Source organism: Gossypium arboreum, chromosome 3 (assembly GCF_025698485.1).
Source record: "Gossypium arboreum isolate Shixiya-1 chromosome 3, ASM2569848v2, whole genome shotgun sequence".
NCBI lineage: Eukaryota > Viridiplantae > Streptophyta > Magnoliopsida > Malvales > Malvaceae > Gossypium > Gossypium arboreum.
In genome coordinates, this window is record NC_069072.1 from 78153674 (window position 1) to 78167627 (window position 13954).

Consider the following 13954-nt stretch of genomic DNA (forward strand, 5'->3'; position numbering starts at 1 on the left):
TCAAATAAAATTAGGCCATATAGTCTCAAAGTTGGGTTTCAAAGGATAAAAATTTCATCATGGTTGGCTTGAAAGGCTCAAACAGTCCAAACAAAAGTTGCCTAAATCATTTTCAATGTTCCATGCTTCCTAGGATTTCACCTCAAGAAACTACTAAGTCAATTCTAAAGACTTAAACTTTCATGCATGCCTAACTTTTGTAAGGAACTAAAAATTTATGGTACGATTTACATGCTTTATTAAAAATACTTTCATATCATTATTAAGCTAAAATAATAATTTATTGAAACAATAGAACTTTATTTATACTGAAGTTTAACATACTTAACAAAATTTCCAATTATTGAACAGAATATATCCTAATCATAATTAAAAGAAAATTTTATTCTGAATGGAAATAATTCAAATTCAATTTTTCGGTCCCCTTTCTTATGATGAACAATTTCCTCATTGTGTAAAGTGAATAGAACTATACACCAGGTAGGATTCTAGAAAAGAGGAGCTGAGTCAAATTGACTACTTTTGGGAGACTTTCCTCAAGAAATGGGTAAAAAAAATGAAAAGATCGGAACATGGGAATAGATCTGATACCAATACAGACTACCTATTTCAATTGTTGTGCTTTCTAAAATTGCATACCTATACAATGGTTCAAGTTTCGATTGATATTTGCGGAGTTGATCATCCCTCTCAAAAACGAAGATTTAAAGTGGTCTATAATTTACTGAGATTCTTCTCTATTTATAATTCCTATCAATTAAAGAAATAGCATCCCTCTCCTTTCAAAAAAGCCTTTACGGTGACACAAATGAGCCTAAAAGAAAGGGGGGGATATTCTCTGCTCTGAGAATAATATTATTATTATATTTCGAAACGAAAGAATCAGCCTGACAAGCCTATGATAGAAGAATAATGGAGAACATGTAACGCATCAAATAAGGATTTTTGGAGCAGCGGAATGGAAGTCTAAAGCCATTCTTCAGCTTTTGCAGGGTACAAGAGAGGAGATCATTCCATCCATAACTAGATGCTCCTTCCCGCCGATCAAGCAGCGACGCTGCTCGTGATAGGCTTAGCTTTAAGCCGCTATCGTTCGGTTCGGATAAGTCAAGTCCCTTCGGTCGCTTCGCTCAGGTGGTCTTCCCTTATCTTCCCTAACGTTCAGAGTTGTTCTGGTTTGAGAAAGGAGCACCGGCCGAGCGCCCTGAATGAATAAGAAATGGACAACAGAGAGAATCAATGATTCTTATTGAACCGAGTTGAAGCTAGCAACAAGTACCAAGCTCTCTCTAGATCCAATCCTAGACATGTATGTACCTATTGCCATACTTTATACTTTACGACTTGTTCAAATTTTATTTATGATTTTCCTCTCTTATTATGCGAAAATAAAAATTCCTAATTAAACTTGATCTTAAAATGACCTAAGAACGAAATAAAATAAGGTCAAGATCCCGCCTTTTATTTATTTGCAGACCCTTCCGAATTTGACTCATCTTTTGCTTCATCATTATTGCCTTTGCATGAATCGCTTTGCTCCTTCTTTGATAATGGACTCCATGGTTCAAATATAAAATCTGGAAATTCAAGCACAAAAATAAATAGGTCATTGTAAATTTTCTTATGAGCACTTCTCATCGCGTCATCCCTTATTTTTGAGTATTTCCAGTAGGCTTGTTGTTGCCATTGCATATGCTGCATTATGTCCATTAATTTTTACAGCTCATCTCGAAGATCTGGGCTGGGTGGTTGAGCTCTGAACATTGAAGTTTTGTCATCAGGTTCAACTTCTGGTTCCAATGGTTCCACCTTATCAGGGACTTCAGCCGATTGCATTAGTTCGATCTCTGTGGGATCCTCTTCCTCTTCTTCGGGATCCTCACTTTCTTCAATTTGCTACTGTAGAACAGAATCTCCAGCTATTCGATAGAGGTCCCAATCTGTGATTATGCCATGGCTATAGCCTGTCTTCTTTATGTTTGCAATAATTTTAGCTTTCAAGCACAAAATTGTTATCGTAAAGGGAAAGTAGGCTAGGCCAGAACGTCTAACGGCATAATTTCATATCTCTCTCAGGATGATTTTTCCCACATCAATGGTCTTTCCAGTTAAGATAGAGTATAATAAGACCATGCGCTCTAATGAAATTGTTGTCCCATGTGAGCTAGGCATGAGGCTGAAACCGATGAAATAAAACCATACCTTCGCGAGTGGTGTCAAGTATTCTCTTTGACAAGTGTGGATTCCTTGCTTTGACACAATCCATTTAGAACCTGGAGCTGTAAGTTCCTCAAGAAATTCTTGCAAATTTTTAGGCTTTATATTGCTCATCAAGGAAGAATAATCATCGTTTTCGAAATCAGGCAATTCAAAGAACTCATTAATATCATTTGAAGTTATTGGTACCTTGATTCCACGAACTGGAACTTCTGTCAACTCGTTTGAGGTCAAATTCGCATAGAACTCGCGAACTAGTTCCTCATCCACACTAGGTCTCTTCTCACAAAATAACTCCCAATTGAGGGTTTCAACAAGTTGACAAATATGTGCCATAATATCTTTGTAGTTGCTCTCTTTCAAAGTAAAGCCTTTCTCTGGATGTATCTGTTGATTTTTGAATATACTCTCGTATCTTGCTTTGGTTTCTTCACAATGGAACTTGTTTTGTGTTTCATCAATTTGGGCGCAGGCACGAGTTCTCTTGTGAGGCATGATTAACCTGAATATAAGATGGAAACAAATATTTTCTAAAAAATATAAAATTTTAATAATTAAATAATTTGAAAAATTAAATAATTAAAATTTAGGAGAAAATTCGGTCTTACCACCTTCTATTTTTTTAGAACTCCTAAAAAAATAAATAGTTAGAAAGAAAAAGAGGCCGAATGGAAGTAGGTTGGAGGATTTGGCTAAGGATGGGTGAGAGGGTGGTGCCGCTCGGGTGTGTAAGGTAGTAGTGTACAGCAGGCGTTGGGAGTAAGCAGCAATGCACGCAAGCTAGGCTGGATGTGCGAGCAGCATACGGATCCTCGTCGAACAGACCTGGCGTGAGCGCGCGCGGGACCTGGGCATAGGTAGCAATGCATGGGATGAAGGCCTGGTGTGGGCAGCAACACGAAGCGTGCAATGCAGCATGCATTGAGGGCAAGTGTGCGCGAGGTGGGCTACAGCATACGATGGAGCTGTGGCTGCTGGCCGAATGGCTGCTTTTCAGCTAGGAGGTTTCGACACTTGAAGGTTTTTAGTTCTTTAGGATTTTGAGTGATGAATGATGAAGAAGGTGGTATTTATAATGAAGGGAATATGACTTAAAGTAGAATTCTTAGAGAAATTTAATAGCTAAAAACTCTAAGTTTTAATCCGTTAACAACAATTAATAATTAAATATATGCATATTAAATTATTAATGCTATTAATTTATTTAAAAATAAAATAAACTAATCCTAATTCTATGCTAAATTGATAAAAATTAATATATAAATTATAATAGATATAATTATATATTAAAGATTATCATCTTATTAAAAAATTATCAAATAAAATATGATTAAATTAAAACTAACCTAACTCTAGATAAAGTTGATAATAATTAATATATATTATAACAGATATACTTATATATTAATAATTATCATCTTTTTATTAAACTAAAAAATTCTAGAAGTCTTTTGAAAATATTTAAAAAAGAGGCATCTAATTTTTATTATTTACAAAAGAGAAACCAAATTTTAAAAATACTTCAATTAAGTCCCTAAACTTAATGAAAATTTGAAATTGAGTTGCAATTTAAAACTTGGATCAAAATTGACCCTTTTATTTGAAAAAAACAAAAAATTTATTTTATTTAGGGAATAATTTCTTGGAAAATTATGTTAAAATCAATTCCCAGGAAAGATTGGAGGGGTCACAAGCAATCTCACTTAAGTTCCAATCTCCTAGAAAGAATTTATTTAAACATACTAATTCCCGAAAATATGCCCTAAATCATTTATTAAAAAGGAAAATAAAAAAATTCAAACATCTAATAAAATGAACAAAATTTGATTCCGTTCAGTCTTATCTCCCTAGTAATGTTTCAGACGCTGAGCATTAACTTGAAAATTACCACCCTTACCTTGGAGTTCAACAACTTCGTATGGATAGACACGATGAATCGTAAATGGACCAAACCAACATGATTTTAATTTACTTGGAAAGAACCTTAATCTGGAATTAAATAACAAGACTTACTGACCTGCTTCAAATTCTCGAACTCGAATGTGCTTGTCATGTCATTACTTAAGTCTCTCCTTGAGTAATTTGGCATTTTCGTACGAGAACATTCAGAATTCCTCTAGCTTATTGAATTGGAGCATTCATTTCTCTTTAGCAAGCTTTAGATCCAAGTTGAGTTGTTGTAAGGCCCAGTAAGCTTTGTACTCTAACTAGAGGGGTAGATGGTAGACTTTTCCAAAGACCAACCTGTAGGGTAACATCCCTAAAAGTGTCTTGTATGATGTTCTATAAGCCCATAAAGCATCATCCAATCTTTTGGACCAATCTCGTTGGTTCGGGAAAACTACCTTCTCAAGTATGCCTTTCATCTTCTTGTTTTCTAGTTCAGCTTTGTAACACCCCGTACCCGAGACCGTTGCCGGAGTCGGACACGAGGGGTTAACGGGCTTAACCCACTCATTTTCACAGTCCATTTTAAAAATTTCCAGGCAGTTGGCTAACTGCATCACTGTCACCTTAAAAATCATATCTTGAGTTCCAAAACTCGAAAATCAGTTTCGTAATTTTTCCCTGAAACTAGACTCATACTTCCATCTACAGAATTTTTTATAGAATTTTTGGTAGGGCCAATTAGTACAATTTATTAGTTAAAGTCTCCCCTGTTACAGGGTGTGACTACACTAACCTTCCTGCATTACGATTTGGATATCTCCCTGTACAGGGCTTAAATACTGACGCTGTTTGTTTCTACGGAAACTAGACTCGAAAAGGAACCTGTACATATATGGCATGACTTCTAATTATCTCTGGTCAATTTATAACGAATTTCCAAAGTCGGAACAGGGACTTCAGAAACCGTTCTGGCCCTGTCTCACGAAAACTTAAATATCTCTTAACATACTGTTTATATGATCGTTTCGTTACTCTCCTATGAAAACAGACTCGTCAAGGTTTGTTTACATAATTTGTTCACTATTTAATTCCATTCATACTATTTTTAGTGATTTTTCACATCCACGTCACTTCAGCTGTCAGCATCTGTCTTTAAGGTAGGCTTTACCTATTTCATAGTTTCCATGATTCAACAAGCCCTTAAACATAAATAGCACAAAATATGATCATGATTAACCATCCCAATGGCTAATCGTTTCCAAACATTTCCATACCTCTTAATGAACAACATACAATGATTATAATACCGTGCCCAAAGTATACTTAAGCCATTTTCGCATGGCTATCCAAATTTACACAAAACCGAAAGGTACATGACCTACAACAAAAGGGTAGTCCTATACATGCCATTTCAAAGTTCAACCAAAATAGTATACCAAGAAGGAGCTTTGATAGTGTGGGCGACTTCGACTTCAAAATCCAGTCCGATAGTGAAGAACCAAAATCTATAAAACAGAAAATCAAAGAAAACGGAGTAAGCATTTAATGCTTAGTAAGTTTGAGCCATGAATTTAAACACAACCAAAGTATAGCATTCATGTAGCTAAATGATAATTTCATATGCACAAATTCTCAATATCATACTTACTTCACATTACCAACCCTTATATTCATACACAAAGATCAACTTAGCCAAAGGCCGTAGCTCATTTATCAACCGAAATAATACTTATTTGTAAGGGCTCAACTAATTCAAAGCACATACGAAACATACCTCATTGTTGGGATTTCACAAGCGTATTAACTGAAATTTTTACAGCAAGTTCATTCATTCCCGAATCACGTACCTTCGGAGTTTAACCGGATATAGCTACTCCTTCAAATGCCTTCGGGACATAGCCCGGTTATAGTAACTCGCACAGATGCCTTCGGGACTTAACCCGGTTTAGTAACTCGCACAAATGCCTTGGATCTTAGTCCGGATTTAGTAACTCGCATACGAATGCCTTGGATCTTAGTCCGGATATAGTCACTTAGCACAAAGCCTTGAGGACTTAGCCGGACATCATTCAATAACCATGCACATTTATCAATAAATCATGACACATTCGTATTTCATTTTCATTAGCAAAACTCAAACACAAGGCACTTTTCACACTTGCAATTTCGGCTCAATAGCCACACACAAAGAGCATGATTTTGATTTGCTTAAAACATGATCTAATCAAATCATAATCTAAGTTCCATTACTCAAAAACTTACCTCGGATGTTGTCGAACGATTTCGATGGTTATTCGACCACTTTTTCCTTCCCTTTATCGGATTTAGTTCCCCTTTGCTCTTGAGCTTAAATTGACAAATAAATTGATTTAATCATTTGAGTATCAAAAAGAGGAACTTAAGGTACTTAGCCCATATATATTCATTAGACATTAAAGTCACATATGTACGAAATCATGAATCTAACTCAACACAATAGTCCACACTCTCTTTAGCCGATTATCTAAGCCAAGAATAGGCATCAATATGCTTGCCTCTAACCGAATGCATGCACACCAATCCACCTCATGTGGCCGAATATGCATGTCCATGTTGAGGCCAATTATATACTTAATATCACACATAAATGGCATACATTTTACTAACTAACGCATTACATATTGTAACTCAATACGCATCAATCATTTACTTCATAACTGAAACATCATCATATGTAAATATATACCTTGAGATAGTATATATGTCATACCAATACATCATGTGCAAACATATATATATATATATATATATGTGCAAGAGCCGAATCACAAGTTGATTATAACCAAATATAAACATATATCCAAAACACAAATCTTACCTATCATGCAATAAGCATAAATCATGCTTATGGATATACCATGGCCGATACTTCCAACAACACCAAATAAAAATATACTTCATGGATCTAAGGTAGACCCAAGAAGGGAACTCATAATCATCAAGATTTAGCATGAAACACAACCATCACCCTTATTAATCTCCATAGCCGAAAACCTTACTTATTCCAAAATCACAATTTCACATGGGTTACCAACAATAACTTGATATCTCACTCAAAATAAACTAGGATTTCAAGAACTAGTATCAACTTCCTTACCTTAATATCGACCTAAGATGACCGATTGCTTCACTCCTTTCTTCCCTCTCTCAAATCGGCCAAGAAGAACCAAAGAACACAACTTGTTTTCTTTTTTTCCTTAGAATTTTCAGCCAAAAGAAGTGAAAAATGATGGACACTTTTTTTTTTCTTCTTTCCCTCAACTCACGGCAATGGGGGGGGGGGAACACTCACACCATTCTTTTTTTTTTCCCATTTCTTTATTACCCATACTCCTTATTTTATTTTTCCTAACATACACCATTGTCACAACATGTTTTATGACATGTTTTGCCCATCACTCTTTGTCATGGCCGGCCACTAGCAATTAAAAAGGGGGAAATTGACATGCAAGTCCACCCTTTTGATTACATGCACTAATAGATCCTTATAGATTTACCTATCACATTTCAAAAGTGTCACACATAAGTCCTATCGACTAATTTCACATGCAATTTACTAAATCAAGCTTAAAACCTTCACACATTCATAATCACATATTTTAGACAATAGATATCATATTCAAATAATTTGGTGACTCGGTTTAGCGGTCCCGAAACCGCTTCCGACTAGGGTCACTTTAGGGTGTCACAACTCTCCCCACTTAAGAAATTTTCGTCCCGAAAATCTTACAGTAAATAGGTTTGGGTATCGCTCTTTCATAGAGTTCTCGGGTTCCCAAGTAGTCGCTTCCATCCCGTGTTTGAGCCATAACACTTTTACTAATGGAACCCTTTTGTTTCAAGAACTCCTTCACTTCACAAGCTAGGATACTGAATCGGTTCTTCTTCGTAACTCATATCGCCTTGAATTTCGACCTCGGAGGGTTTATTACGTGTGAAGGATCGGATCAGAACGTCAAGCATCGAAACATGAAAAACGTTGTGGATCCTTTCGAGTTCAGGGGGTAAAAGCAACCTATATGCAACTGGGCCAACTCGTTCGGAGATCTCATACGGCCCAATGAATCTCAGACTCAATTTGCCCTTACGGCCAAATCTGAGTATCTTTTTCCAAGGCGACACCTTAAGAAACACTTTGTCTCCCACCTGATACTCAATATCTCTTCGTTTTAAATCCGCGTACGACTTCTGACGATCTGATGCTGCCTTCAGACTTTCACAAATTATTCTTACTTTCTGCTCAGCATCTTTAATCAAATCCACTTCGAAAATTTTACTTTCACCGAGCTCGGTCCAAAACAATGGCGTTACGGCATTTTCGACCGTACAAAGCCTCGTAAGGTGCCATCTTAATACTTGACTGAAAACTATTGTTGTAAGCGAATTCAATCAAAGGTAAATACCGTTCCCATGAACCACTAAACTCGAGGATGCAACATCTCAACATATCCTCAAGTATCTGAATTATCCACTCGGATTGACCATCTGTTTGTGGATGAAAAGCGGTGCTAAAATGCAGCTTGGTACCCAAAGCTTCTTGCAATTTCTTCCAAAATCGTGAGGTGAATCTCGGATCTCTATCCGACACGATAGAAATAGGTACCCCATTTAATCTCACAATCTGAGAAACATACAATTCAGCTAATTTATCCATTGAAAAATCCGTGCGTACGGGGATAAAGTGAGCCGACTTAGTCAATCTATCAACAACGACCCAAATCGCATCTTTCTTACTTGTCGACACTGGCAACCCAGATACAAAATCCATCGTTACTCGATCCCATTTCCATTCAGGTATCATGATCGGTTGGAGTAAACCCGTAGGCACTTGATGTTCCGCCTTCACTTGCTGACATATTAAACACTTCAAACAAAATCGAAATGTCTCGTTTCATACCATGCCACCAAAATCGACGTCTTAGGTCGTGGTACATTTTGTACTCCCGGGTGAATTGACATTTGGCTACAATGAGCTTCGTTCGAATCATCGAAATGAGTTCGAATTTCTTGGAACACACAACCGATTTACGTACCTCAAACAATCGTCAACATCAATTTGAAACTCCGATTCCACATTCGAACACATTCACCCGTCTTGCAACCAACTCATCGTCGACTTTCTCGAGCTTCACGAATTTGATGAATTAATAATGGTTTGGCCTTTAATTGGCTACTAACACATTGTCGGGTAGAAACGCACAAGTGTACATTCATTGCTCGTAAAACAAGCGGTGATTTTCGCTTAAGGCGTCCGCAACCACATTAGCCTTTCCCGGGTGATAATCAATGACCAGCTCATAATCTTTCAACAACTCAAGCCAACGCCTTTGTCGTAGATTCAAGTCTCTTTGAGTCATCAAATATTTGAGACTTTTGTGATCCGAAAATACATGGTACTTCTCACCAAATAAGTAATGTCGCCATATTTTCAAGGTGAATATGATGGCAGCTAATTCGAGATCATGGGTCGGATACTTTTTCTCATGTGGCTTTAATTGTCTCGACGATAGGCCACAACTCGACCTTCTTGCATCAATACGCAACCTAACCCAAGTAGGGAGGCGTCACTATAGATGACAAACTCTTTGCACGATTCGGTCAGCACTAAAATTGAGCTTCCACAAATAAGTTTTCATTGATCAAAACTTTTCGACATTTTTCCGTCCATTCGAACTTAACATCTTTTGAAGTAGCTTCGTCATGGGTGTGGCTACCATCGAGAAACCTTTACAAACCGTCGGTAATGTAACCGCAAGTCCCAAAAAGCTCGAACCTCAAGAATATTTCTGAGGCTTCTAGTTAAGTATGGCTGAAATTTTGCTCGGGTCAACTCGAATACCCGATCGCGGATACCACGTGACCCAAGAAGCTAACCTCTCTTAACCGAACTCACACTTATCGAACTTAGCATATAACCGCTTATCCCATAAAATTTGCAACACTAATCTCGGTGCTCAAGATGTTCGGTCTCGTCTCTTGAATAGACCAAGATGTCGTCAATGAACACAACTACGAACCGGTCCAAATCATGTCGAAGATCCGATTCATCAAATCCATAAATACCGCAGGGCATTAGTGAGCCCAAACGGCATCACTAAGAACTCGTAGTGGCCGTATCTCGCTCGAAAGCGCTTTTGGGTATATCCGAATCTCGAATTCATGAATGGTAATACCCGATCTCAAATCTATCTTTGAAAACACCGAGGCTCCCTTTAGTTGATCAAACAAATCATCAATACACGTAACGGATATTTATTCTTTATCGTCACTTTATTCAGCTGACGATAGTCAATGCACATCCTCATGGTTCCGTCCTTCTTTTTCACAAACAATGCTGGTGTACCCCAAGGTGAGAAACTTGGTCGAGCGAAACCTCTATCCGTCAACTCTTGCAACTGAGCTTTCAATTCTTTTAACTCGGTTGGTGCCATACGATACAGAGCTATCGAAATTGGCGTAGTCCTAGGTACAAGCTCAATACCAAACTCTACTTCCCGAACAGGTGGTAAACCCGGTAATTCTTTGGGAAAAACATCCGGGTATTCACAAACCACCGGCACAGATTCGAGTTTCTTTTCCAATTCATTGTCATCAAGTACATACGCAAGGTATGCTTCGCACCCCTTTCTTACATATTTCTGGGCCCACATTGCTGATATTACAGCTGGCAACCCCTTTAAGTCCGTAGACTCAACTCGGATTATCTTGTTATTTGCGCACCTCAAATCAATAGTCTTGCTTTTGCAATTCACAACTGCATCATGCACGGTCAACCAATCCAAACCAAGAATAACATCAAATTCATCGAACGGTAAAAGCATCAAGTCCGCCGGAAAACAGGAACCTCGAATTACTAGGGGGCATTTCTTACACACTTTGTCAACAAGCATGTAACGACCCAAGGGATTTGACACCCGAATTACGAACTCAGTAGACTCAATAGGTAGAGTCTTACTGGATGCTAAGGTTTCGCATATATAAGAATGAGTAGAACCAGGGTCAATCCAAGCAATCACATTAGTATCAAAGAGAGTGAAAGTACCGGTAATAGCATCTGGCGAGGAAGCATCCTCGCGTGCGCGTATGGCATAAGCCCTAGCAGGAGCACGAGCCTCAGATCTGGTCGTAGCATCTCTAGATCCTCTCTGACCACCACTAGCATTGCCCGTATTTCTAGATGGTCTACCCTGAGCAGTGGTAGCACCCGGTTTCCCACTCGATTTGCATTCTGCTGCACCACCTCGGGCAATCTTTGATAAAGTGGTCACCGACCAAGCACTTGTAACAGAGCGGTCATGGAATCTATAACTCCACGAGTGCCATTTACCACAATGTTGACACTCAGCTCGTCTCGACGGTCATTTCCAACACTAGCGATCAAGTGACTCGTGCACTCACGGGGGTCGATCACGGTCTCGTCTAGAAAAACCCGAAGTGTCTCTAGACCGGCCCGAATCATCTCTGAACTTTTTCGATGATTGTTGAAAGGGCCTCCCCGAAGGCCTCTTACGAAACTCCCTTGCTCCCACCTCATCTTTTCTTTTCTCCATACTGAGCTCCTCGGCCTTGCAAGCTCGCTCAACAAGTACCACAAATTCTCGGTTTCCAAGATGCCAACATACGACTTTATATCATCATTTAGTCCATCCTCGAACGTTTACACATTACGACTTCGAGGAAATGCATTCTCGTGCATCTGGCTAAGCCTCACAAATTTTCGCTCATAGTCAGAACCGACATGGAACCTTGTTTGAGTTCAAGAAATTCCTTTCGTTTTTGGTCAATGAATCTCGATCGATATACTTCTTCCAAACTCGGTTTGGAAGAACTCCCAAGTTACTTGCTCTCTGGGCACAACAAAGTCAACGTATTCCACCAATAGTAGGCGTAATCACGTAGCAAGGAGATAGTACACTTTAGGCATTCATCGGTGTGCAAGATAGCTCATCGAGTGCAGGATAGTGTTGTCCAACCAAAATTTCGCTTGCTTTCGGCATCATCGCCGTCCGTAGCTTTAAATTCAAGAGCCCCATGTTTTCGATTCATCAACTGGGGCTTATTTGACCTTATTTGGTCGATTCATCGGAGGTATTGTAGGTGCGGGGTTGTGTTTGTCGGGAATGGAGGTTGTGGAATGTACCGTATTAGTTCGAATGTATTGGTTGAACCAATCACTCATCACGCTATAGAAAGCTTGTCTAGCTTCATCAATCGGATTACTAGCATTAGGTTGAGAGTCCACCGGAGCTGTCCCTTGTGCGGGAGCAGGCGCTACACTCTCAAGATCATCAGCTACCGCTCGGTTGGGTCGGGATCCATTACTATAAATAAACACATTTGCAAATGTCAGAAATCACCACACTGTCAAATAATCACATAAAATGGCATGTATAGCTAGACCCAAACGCATTACGGTAGTCCTAGAATCGACTAAATCGTAGCTCTGATACCAATAAAACTGTAACACCCCGTACCCGAGACCGTTGCCGGAGTCGGACACGAGGGGTTAACGGGCTTAACCCACTCATTTTCACAGTCCATTTTAAAAATTTCCAGGCAGTTGGCTAACTGCATCACTGTCACCTTAAAAATCATATCTTGAGTTCCAAAACTCGAAAATCAGTTTCGTAATTTTTCCCTGAATCTAGACTCATATTTCCATCTACAGATTTTTTTCTAGAATTTTTGGTTTTGCAAATTAGTACATTTTATTAGTTAAATCTCCCCTGTTACAGGGTGCGACTACACTGACCTTCCTGTATTACGATTTGGATATCTCCCTGTACAGGGCTTCAATACTGATGCCGTTTGTTTCTACGGAAACTAGACTCGAAAAGGAACCTGTAAATATATGGCATGACTTCTAATTATCTCTGGTCAATTTATAATGAATTTCCAAAGTCGGAACAGGGACTCCAGAAACCGTTCTGGCCCTGTCTCACGAAAACTTAAATATCTCTTAACATACTGTTCATATGATCGTTTCGTTACTCTCCTATGAAAATAGACTCGTCAAGGTTCGTTTACATAATTTATTCACTATTTAATTCAATTCCTACTATTTTTATTGATTTTTCACATCCATGTCACTGCAGCTGTCAGCATCTGTCTTTAAGGTAGGCTTTACCTATTTCATAGTTTCCATGATTCAACTAGCCCTTAAACATAAATAGCACAAAATATGATCATGATTAACCATCCCAATGGCTAATCATTTCCAAACATTTCCATACCTCTTAATGAACAACATACAATGATTATAATACCGTGCCGAAAGTATACTTAAGCCATTTTTGCATGGCTATCCAAATTTACACAAAACCGAAAGGTACATGACCTACAACAAAAGGGTAGTCCTATACATGCCATTTCAAAGTTCAACCAAAATAGTATACCAAGAAGGAGCTTTGATAGTGTGGGCGACTTCGACTTCAAAATCCCGAGTCCGATAGTGAAGAACCAAAATCTATAAAATGAAAATCAAAGAAAACGGAGTAAGCATTTAATGCTTAGTAAGTTTGAGCCATGAATTTAAACACAACCAAAGTATAGCATTCATGTAGCTAAACAGATAATTTCATATGCACAAATTCTCAATATCATACTTACTTCACATTACCAACCCTTATATTCATACACAAAGATCAACTTAGCTAAAGGCCTAGCTCATTTATCAAGCGGCGAATACTTATTTGTAAGGGCTCAACTAATTCAAAGCACATACTGAAACATACCTCATTGTTGGGATTTCACAAGCGTATTAACTGAAATTTTACAGCAAGTTCATTCATTCCCGAATCACGTACCT